The sequence below is a fragment of the Pimephales promelas genome, chromosome 8 (genome assembly GCF_988280905.1).
Source record: "Pimephales promelas chromosome 8, fPimPro1.hap1.1, whole genome shotgun sequence".
In the NCBI taxonomy this organism is placed as follows: domain Eukaryota; kingdom Metazoa; phylum Chordata; class Actinopteri; order Cypriniformes; family Leuciscidae; genus Pimephales; species Pimephales promelas.
The window spans coordinates 32,131,283-32,134,907 of record NC_142776.1 but is presented as its reverse complement, the minus strand read 5'-3'; the positions used below and the strand labels follow the sequence as shown (position 1 = coordinate 32,134,907).

The window sequence follows — 3,625 nt, the reverse complement described above, 5'->3', positions numbered from 1 at the left end:
ATGGCCCTCTATCAGAATCCAGAGTTTTGGGAAGATTGGAGAAACTTAATTTTTCACCCGAAAAAAAAAAACGTAAGGGGTACCACTGTCGTTTTTTTTTCGGGCCGAATTTTTGAGTTTCGATATCTCAGCTCTGGAAGGGGCTAGAGCCTCCATTTTTGCACTCAGGTCTAAGTCTCATGGCCCTCTATCAGAATCCAGAGTTTTGGGAAGATTGGAGAAACTTAATTTTTCGCCCGAAAAAAAAAACGTAAGGGGTACCACTGTCGTTTTTTTTTCGGGCCGAATTTTTGAGTTTCGATATCTCAGCTCTGGAAGGGGCTAGAGCCTCCATTTTGCACTCAGGTCTAAGTCGCATGGCCCTCTATCAGAATCCAGAGTTTTGGGAAGATTGGAGAAACTTAATTTTTCGCCCGACAAAAAAAAACGTAAGGGGTACCACTGTCGTTTTTTTTTCGGGCCGAATTTTTGAGTTTCGATATCTCAGCTCTGGAAGGGGCTAGAGCCTCCATTTTTGCACTCAGGTCTAAGTCGCATGGCCCTCTATCAGAATCCAGAGTTTTGGGAAGATTGGAGAAACTTAATTTTTCGCCCGAAAAAAAAAAACGTAAGGGGTACCACTGTCGTTTTTTTTTCGGGTCGAATTTTTGAGTTTCGATATCTCAGCTCTGGAAGGGGCTAGAGCCTCCATTTTTGCACTCAGGTCTAAGTCTCATGGCCCTCTACACTGTAAAATGTAACAAGTTGACTTTACTTAGAAAAAGTGAGGAAACCGATTGCCTTAAATTTTCCAAGTAAAGTATTGTATTAATTTTTAGTTGGCGCAACTTAATAGCATTTGTATAGACAACTTGTAAATCAAGTATACTCAAGTAAAGTTGACTCAAAATTATTAGTTGTGTTAACTTCTTATTAGAGTTCACATTACTAGGAAAAAATTAGGAAACCGATTGCCTTAAAATTTTGAAGTAAGCTGAACTAAACAAATTAAGTTAAGGCAAAAAGACAAAACTGAACTCGGGTAAAACATTATTTATTACTCATCAATTGTCCTTATGCACAACAGTGTACTAAACAATGTCATTCAGATACCCCAAACAGTTTTTTGTTAATGTAACAAACAATTTTAATCACAAAAACATATTGTTATTCTTGTTAACCCTAAAGCAATTCAAATGTGCAGTGCAAATGCAACTAAAAAGCATCAACATTAGGGTAATGCAGGAAAATTGACACTTAAGTTGCAATGTAAAAATATGTTAAACAAAAGCATTTAACAATACAACTGTTATAAAACAAGAAAAGCATTTTTAACCAAGGTTGACAAGTGACAATTTATAAATGTTTTGTGTATTTTAGAAATTTTGTACAACCACAAACTCAAAGGGTTAGTTCACCCAAAAATGAAAATTAAGTCATTAATTACTCACCCCCATGCTGTACCAACCCCGTAAGACCTTCGTTCATCTTCGGAACACAAATGAAGATATTTTTGATTAAATTTGAGAGGTGGATCACTACCACATATGCTCCTAAGGGATAGACACTTGACGGCCCAGAAAGTCAATGAAGAAAATGTTTAAATATTCCATGTGACGACAGTGGCTCAACTATAAGTTTATCAAACGACGAGAATACTTTTTGTGGGGAAATAAAACAAAAATAACGACTTTATTCGACTATTCCTTTTCCTTCTTCTGGGCCTGAAACAAGACTTAAAAAGATTTCTCGCACACATGCGTCATGGAAATCTCGTTATCTCTTGTTTCAGGCCTACAAGGAAGAAAAGGAATAGTCGAATAAAATCATTATATTTGTTTGTTTTTTCGCACAAAAAGTATTCTCGTCGCTTGATAAACTTATACTTGAGCCACTGTAGTCATGGAATATTTAAACATTTTCTTCATTGACTTACTGGGCCCTCAAGTTTCGATCCCTTAGAGTGCCTATGTAGCAGTGATACAGCTCTCAAATTTAATCAAAAATATCTTCATTTGTGTTCCGAAGATGAACGAAGGTCTTACGGGGTTGGTACAGCATGGGGGTGAGTAATTAATGACTTAATTTTCATTTTTGGGTGAACTAACCCTTTAAAGGGATAGTAACAGGATAGCCACTAAACTGAAAAATCTGTCATAATTTACTTTCCCACATCTCATAACAAACCTGTAAGTTTGGATATTCTTGGAAACACAAATACAAATATTTAAAATTAACCAGTTAAGCATTTTATGTCCCTCTATTGATAGTCCAGATGACCCTAACTTAAAAGATATAAAGAGATTATTAAGATGTATTTATGATTTATTTTAAGACTAGACCCTTTCTCTTACGGGTTTGAAACAAGATGAGGGAGTGTAAATTATGACAGAATTTTTTTAATCTGAAACAACATTTACTTACATGAGCAGCATGTTTTCAGGTGACTGTAGTTTAGGCTTCAGGAATTTGTGTCCCAGAGAAAGAAACAGTCTCTGAATAAAATCAAAGGTGTTCTTGAGCTGTGGAGTGTACTTCGAATTAAACGCATACAGTATATCAGCCCAAAAAGTAGGCACATGGCATCCGGAAGTTTTTGAAGTTCATCCATAACAATGGCTCCTTGTAGGACAATTGCTGTGTGTGAAGCCTCTAAATGCAGTGCTTGTGAAGAATCCTGAGTTTCTTCAGTCATCACAGTTATAATCCCAATGGAAATCTTGGGTGTGTTGCAATCACAGTCCTAATAAAAAAAATACAGAAATATTAAAATTCTAGTTACATTACAAATAGGAAATCTCACAAATGTGCATGTAACTTAAAGAATCAGGACCATTACCTTCTGTTCTACATACAACTCAACTAACAGGTAAACATTAAAGTATTGTATGAAAATTAGACATCAGAAAACAATGCACAGTGCAATGATGGCAGAACAAACACACAAGAAAATGTACAATTACATTTGAAGAGTTTGTGTCTGGTCTGTTTCTGGGATAGTTGAATGAAGAATAATTGAATGGCTATATGTAATGTATGTGTGGGGGATTAGTTTAGAGAGAAATATACAGAGAATGGTACTTGCCAATATTGTTTTGAAAAAGTCTGAGGTGTCTTCTCCAAAAATGAGGGGAAGTCCACAAAGAACTGCTGTGCGATTTGCAGTGATGTCAGTGCCCTGGAAAACCAAATTAAATTTAAAATTAGTCTGAATAAACTACTTTAAAATGTGATGGCTGCTCTGAAAAAAAGTTTTATAACATAGAATTAAATTTTATGAAATAACAGTTACAAAAATTAGTTTAAGAAATAAGCATAGACAAGCTTACCACAAATTCAGAAAGTTTTTTTTTCCAACTGCCAGAAATGGAGCTGTATGTTGATCAAGTGCTGTAAAAAATTCTTGCTTGAGGTTTTTGCTTGTGATGCAAATAAACTCTGCATTGATCTGTAAAAGGAAAAATAACAATGTTATATCTATTATTGGGCTTTTGGTTACTGCGTTATAGGGATACTTGAAAATTGCCTTATTTACTCAATCTCGTAGTATCCCAAATGTACCTCTATTCTTCAGATAAACGTAAAGGTATATATTTATGACTTAAATGAACACAAACAGTCTGTGTGAAGACATGGAAATGGTGTA

General features: G+C 35.2%; 1 long non-coding RNA gene across 1 annotated transcript; it reads right to left on the bottom strand.

Annotated features, from left to right (window-relative positions):
* Positions 1-2,049: 2,049 nt before the first annotated feature.
* On the bottom strand, positions 2,050-3,415 carry LOC148978118 (uncharacterized). The gene is made up of 3 exons (XR_016169616.1): positions 3,309-3,415; positions 3,065-3,157; positions 2,050-2,722 (listed from the first exon to the last, which is right to left on the bottom strand). It is a non-coding gene; the product is annotated as an uncharacterized LOC148978118 (long non-coding RNA).
* Between the last annotated feature and the right edge of the window lie 210 nt (positions 3,416-3,625).